At 37.8% G+C, this 15,370-nt stretch overlaps 1 non-coding gene across 1 annotated transcript; it reads right to left on the bottom strand.

The window, feature by feature from the left end:
• Positions 1 to 14,904: 14,904 nt before the first annotated feature.
• On the bottom strand, positions 14,905 to 15,031 carry LOC129679076 (small nucleolar RNA SNORA17). The gene has a single exon (XR_008720501.1). It is a non-coding gene; the product is annotated as a small nucleolar RNA SNORA17 (small nucleolar RNA).
• Positions 15,032 to 15,370: the final 339 nt, after the last annotated feature.

The following is a 15,370-nucleotide window of genomic DNA, read 5'->3' as shown; positions in this document are numbered from 1 at the left end:
ATAGCAGTGCTAAGAGGAAAGTTCATAACACTAAGTGCCTCTAGAAATAAATTGGTCTTGGCATTGTCATTATGTTTAGAATAATGTATAGACATTTACAAAGTCATTTAGCAAACTCTGCTCAATTTTCCTTTGCTTTAGCAGTGAGTGTCTGAGTATTGAAAAAAGCACAGAGTAAGAAATAGTAATATATTTATATCAAACAGAATGAGTTTGACTCAGTTCTCATTAAACTATTGGTCAGACATGCTTGAATGTTTTCTATGGAATATGCCTGAGAAATATATACAAGATAATGAATTAATACGTGGTTGCAATAATGATCATTTATTTATTAACTAATAAATTATACTCACATATTTTATATATTTTTGACCCCAAATGACCCATGAATTATTTCAATATTTATATGATAAAGGAAATTATAAGATATATTCCAGGTAAGGCATACAAGTGACAAAAATGTGATAAAATGGTAATTTTGCAGTATACTAGCTCAGGGGTCTGGGTACAAATTTCTGTAGTTAGCAAAACATTACAGCACTATATGATACCTTGATTTCTGCTGCACTAGTCTAGCCCTCATTAGTTATATTTTGTTGTTTTCATTTTTTTCTTGAGCTAAATGTTTACTTTTCTCTTTACTGAATCTAGTGATCATATGTTGTTCCCATCCTATGACTTTATTTTGTTATCTCTTTGCAGATTATAACTGACAGCTCATTTTGAAATGCCTTTCTTGATACATAGTCTTCTTGGTGATATATTTATTAAAAGGTCAATAAGCTTCTAATCTGTTATGTTTTAATTCAAGTCAATTTTACATTTTCCATTGGAGATAATATCTTCTACACATATTTTTACTAACGTAACGAACTTGTAAACTACTTGGCAGTAATGTGTAAACTACTTGCAGAGATGGCATAGTTGGTAAAGCATGAGGGAGCAAGCACAAGGACCCCATTTCCAATCCCATATGCCTCTGTAGCCAGGCATCATGCTTACATTCACTCAGTACACTAAACCAGAGATTGTGAGACCTGTCATATGGGATCCAGAAAATTGAAGACTAGAAAGTCTGGCCAGTCGGTGAATCTGATTTCATTGAGAGAATCTACCTGAAACAAACAAACAAAAAAACCTATTCTCTACATGCACATACGTGCTTACACTCAGACATACATATACTGTATATCCTCGAAGCAAAATGTTTAAAACAATAAATTTTTTAAAAAAGAAACACCTAGGATTAATGAAAGTATGACTGTTTGAATGAAAGTGTCCCCCGCAGATGTTTGAACACTTTTGTTCTACGTCAGTCGCCCTGTTTGGGTGGGTTTAAGAGGTATGGTTTAACGGAAGAATTATATCATTAGTATATGTTGAGGTTTCAAAGCGTGGACCATTCCCAGTTAGCTCTGTCTGCTTTCGGCTGTAGCTCAAGACTTCAGGACTCAGCCATACCAGTTGCCATGCTTTCCTACTGTTGTGTTCCCCTGTTGTGATGGATTGTTTTGGGTTTGTTTCGTTTTGTTTTGTTTTGTTTTCTGGAAAGATAAGCCAATATAAATCCCTCCTTCTATTAGTTGCCATGATGCTTTATCACAGCAACAGAAAATTACGTAAAACAGTAAGTGAAGATTCAATAACTGTGTTGACTTGAATGAATATGGGCTTCATGGGCTCAAAGAGAGTGGCACTATTAGGAAGTACAGCCTTCTAGGTGTGGCCTTTTAGGAGGCAGTGTGTCGCTAAAGGTGGGGTTTCAAGTGCTCAAGTCAGGCTGACGGTCTCCCTGCTATCTGCCAACCCAATATAGAACTCTGGTTCTTCTCCAACACTATGTCTGCCTGCACATTGCCATGTTTCCCACAGTTATGACAATGGACTAAACCTCTGAACTGTAAGCCAACCCCAACTAAATGCTTTCCTTTATAAGACTTGCAATGGCCAAGGTATCTTCATAGCAATAAGACACTGACAAAGACACTAACTAAAAATAGCAATGAATACATTAATAGTTTTGAGAGTATTTTCAAGTTAACCACTGTGCTTTATAACTTATATAAAAATTTAAAGGTAATTTTCCTGATTCATGAAATCTATCATGTAGTAGGAGCTCAGAATTATTTAATATAATTTTATAGTTACTATTAAGAGTAGAATGTAAGCAGGAAAAAATTCTTGCATCTTATGAATTTTGTATTGATTTTTTGATCCAACTTCCCTTCAGTACTAAAATAACATTCCACTTTTATTGAGGTATACTTTGTGGAATCTATTCAGATACTCTGAAAAAATACCCATTGCAACCATCTACTATCAGACAATAATGTCTAACAAACCATTTTCACACTCAAAAGAGAAATGCAAACTTGAATGTCGATATTTCAAGTCTGCCATGATATGCATTGAAGTTCATTGGTTTCCTTCTAACTGTGCAGTAAGATCAGTAAACCAAAGGCATCAAATGTTCTTGACTGCAAGATTTTTACTTCATCATGTTGTCTTTCCTAATCAATGAGGTAACCCAGGGTCTTCATTGCATTGGTAGTGTTTCAAGGGCTTGAGAAGAAATAGCGAACAAGTTTGTAAGACTTTGCTCCCGTCAAATTTGCTTATCTTTATAGACCAAAACTATCCAAAGTTAAGTTTTTACTCATTGTCATAGGAACACAACCCCCCTACACACAGAGAGACAGAAACAGAGTATAAATGCAGACTTGAATAAAAATTGATTCATGCTTCCTATCCGAATACAATAGCTCTTTACTGGACACCTCTGAATGCATATTGCAAAGAAGCTAAGTTAGAATCACCAAATGCTAAAATTATGTATTTTGTTTGGCCTTTTGTTTAAAATTTGAGCAGCCTTCTCTTCCACTTACAATAATAAAAATTTAAATTACCCAGAATCATGAGTTCATATAAATGTAGTCCTTCTACATAAGCAAATTGCCTCTGCAGTTTTTCTAAATGTGACAAAAAATAAGAGGTAAATAGACTCATTCTGTTCATAGCAGGAATGTTCCAAGATAATATAGAGAACAACCAAGGGCAGAGATGACCAAAACAAAAACAAAATAAATGAAAACAAAACAAAAAAAAATTTTTTTTGCTTGTATTATGTTCTGGAAATGTGCTTTACAGATGAGAATTAATAAAGGATATTATTAGCTAAGTTTCTCTTTATGTCTTTTTAGATCCTTTAAGCATATTGTAAGAGTTAAATACCTTGTTATTTGGCACCGTCCCCAGATCAGCCTCATTACCTGGTTTTTCATCCAGAGTCTAAATGCCAATTAAGGTAAAAATAACTTATTGTCCAATAAAAATAGTAAACGTTTACATATGGAGTATTTACTAACATTAATGACACTGTGAATAGAAACATTTATGTTGCTTATATATAAAAAATTATTTTTTAAAAATGTAGAAATAATTCCAGGGTAAAGCAGCCGTTATATTTTTTGTCCAATTTTAGTATCTTGCAAAAGCATTCATTTTGATTCCTCCACCTTTCATCTTCAGTTTTTTAAACTAATTACATCAGTAATTCTGAGCAATAATACCATTGTACACAATGTGAGAATCCACAAACCTAGTAAATGAATTTGAAATGTTGTGGGGTGTTGAATTCTATTGTTCCAAACTTTAGACCAAATATATCTAATGAATACATACCTTAATATCAGTAAGAAATCAAATGTTGTTCTGAACCTTTTTGTTGTTGGTGTTATAGCCCATTATTCCCAGTCAATTTATTTTTATTTCTCTCCTCTGTCCTTTTTGCTGTAAAGCAATCCCAAATTTCTAGAACTCTGGGAAAGCTTTTTAGCAACCCTCCATAATATTATGCATTGTTTACAATGCTTTCACAGTAATCTCAAATAATTTTTTAGCATCTAGACCCAAGATGCTTCTTAGAACTGTAAAATATATAGCTATACAGATGCACAGTTCTAAATAAGATGGTTTTGAAGCCCAGTTAAATACAAGTATAGCCTATGTATCTGTCTTGTGTTTTTATTGCTGTTTCAGTAGCTTTAATTTTATTGAAAGCCAAATTTATGCAAAAAGTAAAATCATTAATAAATATACTATAGAGGAAGATATTCATATAGGATTAGTGTGACAATTTTGCTTCTCAAATAGTTACCGTTCTAATAAGGAACATAAGTAAGAGTGTATATAGTGCTGAAACGGGAGAGAGGCTGGACTGAATGTAGAAAATTGTTTAGCCAGAGGGTATCAAACCAGGAAAAAAACTGTGATAGAGCTGTTGTGGAAAAAAATGTGATAAAGTTGCTGTGAAATTATGTCGGGTAAAAATCTCTAATTTAGGTTTAACATAAAATGTCTGCATATTTTAATAATGACAAACAAAGATGAAATTAGCATTATGAATTATATATCATTAATTTTATAACCCCAGCAACAACTTGAACAATGGCTGAATTAAATCAACTCTAAATTAAAGAGAGTAGAAGTAGGTAATTTAATGACTTCTAAAAACTTCAGCTAATTTAATCTAATGACTGAACATCAAGGAAACAGAGCTTGGAGAGTAAAAGCAAACAAAACTACCTATTAATTAAAGCTTAATTTATAGCTCTGTTTAAAAATACACATGCTGTTTGCTTATTTACAATACACTTACACATTTCTTTTATAATTTATTGTGAATGAATAATAAGTAATTGTTATGACAGTATCTTCAGTCAAGAAAACAGAAATAAAAGAATTACCCATAATAATTCAAGAATATTATGTTTCCACATTAATGCTTTTAAAATATAAAAATAAGTGAAAGAAAATAAAACACAATGATACACATGTAAGTGAGGGGGGAAGATTCATTAGTTTTCATTTCATGCAAGTTTATTGTCTTATACTTTTGCTGCCTGACAAACAGGAAAGCATGGTAACTAATTTTGCTGTCAAAGCCAATGACATTTTTAATGGGCTCATTGATTCCTCCACTCTCATTTACGAAAGATATTTAGAAGTAGGAAAGAACTTAACATCATTAATAAGGGTTATGTTTCTGTGTGAATTGTAATCATGTTTAAAGCATTAACAAAAGAATGGAAATGAGAAAGCATAATCCCCATAATCTTAATCTTGATGAGGATCTAGGGGAAAATACTAATAAAGTCAAGTTCAGGATCCAAAATATCTGTCTCCGTTAGAGTTTTATTGCTGTGATGAGGCACTGTGACCATGGCAACTTTTACACAAGAAAACATTTTCTTGGGGCTGGCTTACAGTTCAAAGATTTAGTCCATCATCATCATGGCGGGGAGCATGGCTGCATGCAAGCAGACACAGCGCTGGAAACTGACAGTTCTACAAGTGGATTAGCAGGCAGCAGGAGAGAGAGGCAGGACCTGCCATCTAAAATGTCAAAGCCTACCTTCAGTGAAACACTTGTCCCAACAAGGCCACACCTTCTGCAACGTGGCCACAATGGACAGCAACAGCAATGCCCTCTGGTGTCCAGACATTGAAATTTGTGAATCTATGGGGGACATTCGTATCTAAACCACCACATTCCATGCCCTGGCCCTTACAAGCTGGTAGCCATCACAATGCAGAAATGCATTCAGTTCAACATCAAAAGTTACCCTGTATCTGTCACAGTCTCAACCCTGTTAAAAAGTCCAAACTCCAAAGTTTCTTCTGAGACTATAGGCAATCTCTTAACTGAAATTCCTATAAAATCCAATTAATGAAGCAGATCATAAGCCTGCCACACAAAATGATGCAGAGAGGGAACATAGTGAAAAGATCCAAAGGAAATCTGGAGGAATTCCAGTCAACAGAGTTTCTCCCTCCTGATCTCCAACACCTTTAAAGCTTCACTGACTGTAACACACTTCTTTCTCTTAGATTGATACCTAACTCTGTTAGCAGCTTTCCTCAGTAGGTATCCCATGACTCTGGCATCTCCAACATCTTGGAGTCTCCATTAAAATCCAGCCACTAATAGCCAAGCAAAACAGTTGCTCTCTGAAAATCTCGGTCAAAGCTGTTAATCCTACATAACTCTTCAGTTTAGCCTTAGGCAGGTTTTTTGTTTTGTTTTGTTTTGTTTTGTTTTGTTTTGTTTTGCTTTGTTTTGTTTTGTTTTTTTGCACAAGGGCAGAAAACAGCCACATTCTCTGTCAAAATAACACAAGAACAGTCTCTAGGCCACATGAAAATATTCTTCCCATCTGAAAGTTCTTGAGATATGTGGTCATAATTTTTATTGCTCTTAAATATGCTGTCCTTCTTCCTCCTACTTGTGTGGCTCATTAAGTCCTACTTAAAAGTTCAACTGTTTTTCTCATACAAAGTCCCAAAGTCCACCTTACTCCAAACAAAAGTATGGTGAGGCTCATAGCAATGCACACGTTCTTGACATCAACTCTGTCATAGGGGTTTATTGCTGTAAGAGATAGAGATACCACTATGACCATGACAACTCTTTTTTTTTTAATTTTATTTTTCTTTTTAGTTACATTTTGGTAACTCTGTGTCCCAGCTGTATCCCGCTCCCTCATTCCCTCCCCAACCCCACACTCCCTCCCTGGTCTCCTCCCTGCCCCTTTCCAAGTCCACTGATAGGGGAGGACCTCCTCCTTCATTTGACCCTGTTTTATCAGGTATCTTCAGGGCTGGCTGTAAAGTCCTCCTCTGTGGCCTAACAGGACTGCTCCTCCCTTGGGGGAGGTGGAGAGGTCAAAGAGCCTGCCCTTGAGATCCTGTTAGAAATAGTCCTTGCTTTTTCCCCTTACTTTGGAAAACTACTTGGATACTGAGCTACCACGGGCCACATCCAACTCTTAAACAGAAAATATTTATTTGGGGATAGCTTACAGTTCAAAGTTTCAGCTCATTATCATCATGGCAGGAAGCATGGTGGCACACAGGCATTCATGGTGCTGGAGAAGGAACTGAGAGTTCCATTAGTGGGCAGCAGGAGAGAGAAAGAGAAAGAGAAAGAGAGAAAGAGCCTCACTCGAGAATCTGATAACTCAAAAGCCAGCCCTAGTGACACACTTCCTCCAACAAAATCACAGATACTCCCACAAGGTCTAACCTCCTAACAGTGCCACTCCCTGGTGACCAAGCATTAACATCTACGAGTCTGTGGAATCCAACTTTATTCAAACCACCATGTCATCTTATAAGAGAAATGTTTAAAAAAAAAAAAAAAGAATAGAGGTTACAGGGTAAGCAGTAGATATAAATACCTAGAGATTCCAAGCAATATTAAAAATGCGACAGTAACTATAATCAACTTTATGTTGAACATTAATTACCTTCAAAGACACCTTCAGAAGCCTGTTAAAAAATGACATTTGCATTGATTTTTATGGTTTAAGAGAAAGGGAATCATTCATTGCATACCTTTCAAGAATTGTAAATTAGCCTTTGGTTTATTTCAATTGTTATATACATCCAAATCAAAATTTTGTTTTGATAAGAACAGTGAGTTGTGTATACTGATACTGCTCAGTTAATAGTGTATGATTAATTAAAACATTTTATATTATGGGTACAATTATTTGTTAAACAAGAATTTGGAATGCTCATTATGCACTTACAAATCCATTAATATGTCTACATTACATTAGTTTAAATGTGAATGTGGTATTCTTCTGTAGAATCTCCTCATGTCTGTTTCAAATCTAATCTGATTTAGGTATTTCTCCATACATTTCAAACTCCTTGAAGGGCTCCTTTTTATATAAAATAGGATTACTTATTTTCAAGGTTTTAAGTCTATTCAATGTTAGAAGTTGGGAACTTGGTGTTCCATTATTTATAATGAATTTGATTCATTTTCCAAGTCCTGGTAGTGTTTTGTTGCATTTGCTTATATTCTTAACATCTCATAATAGCATGGGCAACATGAGTCACTTTTTTTTTCCTGATGGTTATGTTTTATCATACTTTGTCAAAGTTCAAGATCAATATTTTTAAGATGAAAGGGCATCACATTTATCATTCTTCTTCACAATCTTTTGAAAAACACATAACTCATCATTTGTCAACAACTCTCCCAGTGTTTGCTTAGTTGAGTGAGTACCATCCTCTGCCCCTGACACGTGGCTCCACACCCATCCTATTTTACATTTTAATGCCACTTATGTTAGGTTAGCATTGTTACTGCAACTTCACTTTTTGCTTTTGGTAACTTAACAGCCAGGAAAATGTTCAAACCCTTCACAGTGTTTGCACTGTATGTAGGTGTCTATGCTCTGTGTAAGAACTTAAATTCAGTTAAACTTTAGAAGTTGAAAATGTTCTATAAAATGAGGTCATAAGCAATAGTTGTCTTTGAAACAACCTACTGGACAATAAATAAACAGAGGTCGTTTGCAGTTGCTTAGACTTCTTGCTTCTATACATCATAGAATAGTCTGTAAAATAGGCTATTAAGTTTTTGGTATTACTGCCATGTAATCTCAGTGGGTTATATTATTCAGCAGCTCCATATTTTAAAATAATTGCACTGTTCCAGAGTGCTGAAAGATTACTAAGAGGAGTGTTTTCATGATTGCACATATGCCATTTAGCACATTTCTAGGCTCTTATGAGGATAATTAAACCCATGGGCTTAAAACTATTAAAAATCACCAGAATATGTTACATGACATTTTTCCACATATATGTAAACAATATGAATGCAAATTTACTGTGAAAACAAGAAATTTGAAAAAGATCTTATCCTTTAAAATAATGCTATCAACTTACATTAACTAATAAAAACAATTAAAGTTAGTGACAAACTTAGATCTTCTGCTGCAAGGTACATTTCTACACTTTACTTTGAAAGTAGTGAAAACCATGAGTGTGATTTTAGTGTATAATTCCTAAGTACCAGGGAAGTGTATTCATCTTTTTCCTTATAATTACAGCCACAAAGTAGTATTTGTTCCTTTTACGTTTTGTTCATTTTTCTGTCTGAGCCAGTTACATACCTCTTAAAAATAAGTTATATTATCACTAATTTGACACTCACAGATGACAAGTTGTGAAATATCCTAAGGCAGTTTTCTGTCTTTTGAAAATCTTACTTTTTATAAATGCTCATGAATTTCAATGGAGACATATAAATGTTTTTCAAAATAAACTTGCTCCATAAACAATGTTGAGAATTTTGTATTTAAATTTCTTTTTTTATATTTTTGCTCTTTTTATATTTTTAAACTTCATTTATTTATTTATTTATTTATTTGTTTATTTATTTATTTATTACAGTTCATTCACTTTGTATCTCAACTATAGTCCCCTCTCTCATCCCCTTCCAATCCCACCTTCTCTCCCTCATCTCCTCCCATGTCCCTCCCAGAGTCCACTGATAGGGAGGTCCTCCTCCCCTTTCCTCTGACCCAAGCCTATCAGGTCTCATCAGGATTGGCTGCATTGTCTTTCTCTGTGGCCTGGTAAAGCTGCTCCCCTCTCAGGGGGAGTTGATCAAAGAGCCAGCCACTGAGTTAATGTCATAGATAGTCTCTGTTCCTTTTATTAGGGAACCTACTTGGAGACTGAGCTGCCATGGGCCCCATTTATGCAGGGATTCTAGGTTTTCTCCAAGCATGGTCCTTGGTTGGAGTATCAGTCTCAGAAAAGAGCCCTGTGGCCAGATTTTCTGGTTCTGTTTCTCTCTTTGTGGAACTTCTGTCCCCTCCAGATATTTCTATCTCCCCCTTTTTTCATAAGATTCCTTGCACTCTGCCCAAAATTTGCCTATGAGTCTAAGCCTCTGCTTTGATCCACTGTTGGGTGGAGTCTTTCAGAGGCTTTCAGTGGTAGACTCCTGTCCTATTCCCTGTTTTCTCCAAACTTTCCCCCGCTAATTTTTTTAAATTTATTTTTAATTAATTTATTTTTTTATATTAATCACAGGTTATTTACTTTGTATCCCAGCTGTAGCCCCCTTCCTCCTTCCCTCCCAACCCCACCCTCCCTCCCTCATCTTCTCCCTACCCCTTTCCAAGTCCACTAATAGAGGAGGACCTCCTCTCCTTCCATCTGACCCTAGCTTATCAAGTCTCTTCAAGCCTGGCTGCAATGTCTTCTTCTGTGGCCTAGCAAGGCTGTTCCTCCCTTGGAGGCGGGGGGTCGAAGAGCTTGCCATTGAGCTCATGTTAGGAATAGTCCCTGTTCCCCTTATTACAGAACCCATTTGGACACGGAGCTACCATGAGCTATATCCGAGTAGGGGTTCTAGGTTATATCCATACATGGTCCTTTGTTGGAGAAACAGTCTCATGAAAGACCCTTGTGCCCTGATATTATTTGGTCCTTTTGGCGCTCTTGTACTCTCCAGGTCTTACTAACTCCCCCTTCTTTCATATGATTACCTGCACTCTGTTGAAGGTTTGGTTATGAGTCTTAATATCTGCTTTGATACACTGATAGGTAGAGTCTTTCAGAGGCCCTGTGTAGGCTCCTGTCCTGTTACTTGTTTTCCCCTACATCCAATGTCCATCCCATTTGTCTTTCTAAGTGAGGATTGGTCATCTTACCCTGAGTCCTCTTTCCTGTTTATCTTCTTTAGGTGTATAGATTTCAGCATATTTATCCTATCTTACAGGTCTATGTAAGTGAGTATATACCATGTGTGTCTTCCTGCTTTTGGGATACCTCACTCAGGTTGATTGATTCTAGGTCCCACCATTTGCCTGCAAATTTCATGATTACCTCATTTTTAATTGCTGAGTAGTATTCCATTGTGTAAAATACGTTTGCGCTCAAAAGCCTTTCTTGACCCTAGATTAGGTTATAGCTTATTGTGACACATGCACAGCATGAATGGACTCTAATTGAATAATCTCATTTTATAATAAGAAAAAAAACCATAGTAGACATGTCAAAAAATTCAATTAACTAGAATTTAAACATTTCTTGTAATTTGTATCTACAGTTCATTTTCAGTATTGTGCATAGTTGTGTTCGTTGTTCATTAAAGACAAAGACTGCAAGACTATGTGTTAGCTCATAATAGTGTATCATTTATTCACTAATGGGGATATTTTTAACTCCATATGGAAATGATCTGTCATCAGACCCAAAATGTAAATATATGTGACATCATTCAAATAAAAATATTTAATATTTAGTAACAGCGTGAAATAAAAGCAGTAAAGCATCAGGAAATGCACAGTGATTACGATGTAAGTTAGTAACACTGATTTATTCAGTTCTAATAACTTATATTATGGAACCTATGACTTAATTGGATGTGGTAAAAAAAATTGTTTCATCCCTCCTTGCTTTAGAAGAGTGAGCACCCGTGAAAGGTACATGTCAACCTTACTAATACTATGAAAAATGTTTGAGCAAATATTCCCATGATCCCACTGTGGATGTCATAGAGGGGCAGAGGCTTTCAGAAAATCAAAAATAACTCTGTAGATCTTAGGTAAAGGCATGCTTTTGGCATCTTTTTGGCAGTTTGTTTGGCAAGAAATATTGGGCTAAACCAACTCTGATCAAGTATTGCTCTTCTGGTTCACTGTGCTCTATGGACATGTCTGAATTTTCTTAGCACTAGGCTCTTCAGTTGATGGGTAATTTGTAAATTGGTATGTTTAAACTTAGTGTCTAACACCTTCTATGTCATAAACAATTTAATGAGTATTTTTAGTAAGGAAATTGAGTAGTTTTCTAGTAACAGTAAGGAGTCTGGTAGTTCCTGCTGGAGAGAAAGCTCAGTGGTTAAGATCCTTTGCTGCTCTTGAGGAGGTGTGAATTTAGTTCCTCACATCAAGCCGATCACAGTTTCTTGCAATTCCACCTTTCGCGTTTCTCATCTGTTCTCATGGCCTCTACGAGCTCCTGTAAAAATATGTCATGTGAACGCACACAACAAGCAAGTGAGCATTAGCGCAATCACATGCACATGTGCAAACCCACACATGCACACACACAAACAGCTAAGTGAATTAATGAATACATGCAACAAGTCTTCTACAAAACCAAGTGGGAGAAATAACTGAAAAGGGTGGAAGAATGAGAGAGAGAGCGCTTTCTAATATACTGTGCCAAAAGTAAGTGATACCCCACTTTTGGTTTTACAAATTTATCTTGGGCCTTCATGTAGTTGTAATAAGATAGCCATTAGGATAAAGGTTTCTAAGATGTATCCTTTCACTTGTTTGGTTTTAAGTGAGTGAGGATGAGAAAGTATGGCCCAGTTATCAGTCTGAGAAAAGTATGCTTTCAGGGAGTATGAGGGGCCTTTTCCTTTCAATTGGCTTCTTCCTGCAGTCTGTGATCTGGAATCCATAACAGGACTCCATTAAGAGCAAAAGAGGAGGCGGCAGGTTTCCTCTTGTCAGAAACTGGCTGTGTTCCTTCTGCTGCTCTCTCTAAATTAAAGGTTGGTTCTAGGCTGCCTCTAGCTCATTGCGGATAAGCACCAAGAGCCATGGAAACAGCAAGAAACATGGTCCCTGAATGAAATCGGACTTCTTGTGGCAGTTCCTGCAATCACTCCTCTCCAGGAGCTCTTTTCTTTGACAGAAGTATACTTAGGTGCTTTCTTGTCTTAGACCTTGGTGTTACTTTTCTATTGCTGCATGCACAAATTTTACATGTGATTAAACTAACAGGTCACAACGTTGAGGACTATCTTTAGCAAAATTAACAACATTTTGAAAAGCTGCTTCATACAAAGTCTCACAAAAGACTCACAAAAGAGAAATGAATAAAAGAAAAAATGAATTAAATTCCCATCCTTATCCCTCCTTTACTTTTCTTTCCCTCAAAAACAAGATTACATTATGCACTTACAAGTAACAACATCATCTTCTAAAGGGAGGCTATTTTTCTTTTTAGCATTTTAGTGGTTCTTGATGAATTTCACATCATGCAACCTCAATCCCACTTATCTCTCCCTTCCCTATTACCTGCCCTCCACCCTGACTACCCCTTCCAACAGAGAAAAAAAATCTTGTCAAAGCTATAGGCATAACAGCTTGCCCTCTTTTGTCCACATTTACTTGCAAATGTAGACGGAATCTCTTGTGTGATATATGGATACAGTCACCTTTCAACTCAAAGACCTATGGCCTATGACTGAGAAGGAAGTATGTGGTGCATCCAGCAGGCAGAATGGACGGTGGGATATAGGTAAATGCATGAAATTCAGCCAGTAAGTTGTGTGGTGGAAGGACAGATGTTGCTTGAGCTCAGGTAACTGGCCACATGGCAGAGTTTAGATTAGTATAAATTACATTAGTATAATTTTAAGTTATAAATTAGTCAGAGAAGAGCTTAGCTATTTGTGCATTTGTATTTGTATTTGTATTTGTAGCCATTGTATTTGTAGAATACTTAATGAGTATCATGAGTAGTTGTTCTGGGAGCTAAGGGAAGGGAGGAAAAACCACCTGAAACAGAATGGCATCCTGCAACATGCAAATGTTTATTGCAATGACTCTTTGGTTTGAGTCAAGGCCTCTGGCTCCTACTACTCTATTAATACTGTCCTCTCGGATATTCTGTTATTGTCCTGTGTCAGGGAGATCCTGTATTTTTGGATCTGTAGGACCAGCCCCTTCTTGCACTCCAGTCGTTCATCAATGCGGTGAATGTTGAGGTAGGACATTTCAAATCCCCGTGTCTGGGCCTGAGATGTCTCTGAGTTAGACAGGCCACAGAATCTCCTGCTCTCATGCCCTTACCCATAACCTCCTCCCTGACCTCCAACCAGGGCCAGCTCTACCCTGCTGCCCAGGCAAGGTGCACGGCCCACTCTTCCATTTGTGGCAACCAGTGAGGGGCACGGTAAACTGTCCAATTCTCATGACCCTGGAGCCCGCTTTCCCACCTGACATTATTGGCAAAGGATGAGAGCAGAGGGGCATCTCTGCATTGTCTGCTGTGCCATGGCAGACAAGTTGCTGTGCCAGCTCTCCCATACCCAGACCATTGGGGCCAGCTCACCCCTTCCCCACCATCAGGGTCAGTTCTATAGTGCAACCCAGGTGGGGGGCAGGACCAGCTCTCCTGTTCTCGTGACCCCATCTGGGCCAACTCACCTGCCCTCTGTTGGTGTTGAGGGAAAAAGAGAGAGGGTGGAATCTTCCTCTGGTGGATGCTGCTATACAGCAGAGGAGATGCAGGCCTGCTCTCCCATACTCATGCCTTTGGGGCCAGTTCACCCACAATCTGCACAACCCGGACCGGATCTTCTATACGGCGCAGGTGAACTTCAGGACTGTTCTCCAGAGCGCTGCAGCTGGACAGGGATAAGGTCAGCTCTCCTGTTTTCATGCCCCAAGGGCCAAATCTCTCAAGATGCTCACATGAAAGGTAGAGCCAGTTTTGCACAGCCCTCAGACATCACCATGTCCCCTGGCAGCACCCCAGACCAGGGATGTCCACCTGGTCTTTGTTGGTAACATGCCGGTGTTGCTGCAGGGACACAGACCCAGAGATGGCCTTCGATGATATCACAGGTCAGGACCCCATGATGATCTCAGGTGGCATCTCCGACTACGTATATCGGGCTGTTACTCCCTACCCTTGAATCTCCAGCTCTGCCCCTCTTCATTATGTTCACTTCCATCTGTTTCTCCACCACTTACTTGCTCCTCTTAGTGGTACCCAGGGTATCTGAGTGTCTGGGGTTGTCTTGGGAGTGGTCTCAGAAGTGCTATGCCCCATTCATGCATTATGGCAGTGACCCCTCCGACACTCCTAGGCCTGCACTGGTGAAGGTTACCCAAGCCTAGCTCCCTGCCTGAGCATCGTGGTACCGGTTTGATGGTCATCTTGAGCTCACTCCTGCCTGGAGTCTGTGGTCCCAGGTGAGGTTCTTCTAGTCTATTGCTGGGAATCTATCTGAGCCTGCTAGATACCAGACTGATGATTGCCTCTGGCTTTCTTGTTTCAGGGCATGTCAGGACACTAATCACTCAGATGCTCACAGGTCACACTGAGTATAGGCATAACCTCTCCACTCTCCACCATCTACTGACACACATAACACAGCGGCCATACCTTCAATGACTCTAGGGGAATTTAAAAGGTGGTTTCTTAAGAGCTACATTTTGCTATAACTAAACTGCTGCCAGCATTCAGCAGAGCATCAAGGGTGCTCAGTTTCATTGCATAATAGATTCATTAAAAAGCATTTCTGCCCAGGCCATGTGGTTAAGGCATATTAAAAATCCAGCAGGTCCCTGTGTCTTTTATTTACATAACAGCTGGTTAAGGAAGACCTGACACCTTAATAATTATATGAATCAATGTTAAATATTAATAATCATTCTATATACATCCACAGATCTCTCCTCCCATTTTGCACAAATTTTTTAATTAGTTTAAATTTTTATTAATTATAATTTATTTGTTTTGTATC

Source organism: Psammomys obesus, unplaced genomic scaffold (genome assembly GCF_907164565.1).
Source record: "Psammomys obesus unplaced genomic scaffold, mPsaObe1.curated_primary_1811, whole genome shotgun sequence".
NCBI classification, from domain to species: domain Eukaryota; kingdom Metazoa; phylum Chordata; class Mammalia; order Rodentia; family Muridae; genus Psammomys; species Psammomys obesus.
Note: the sequence above shows the minus strand (reverse complement) of the source record. Positions and strands in the feature narration are given on the sequence as shown.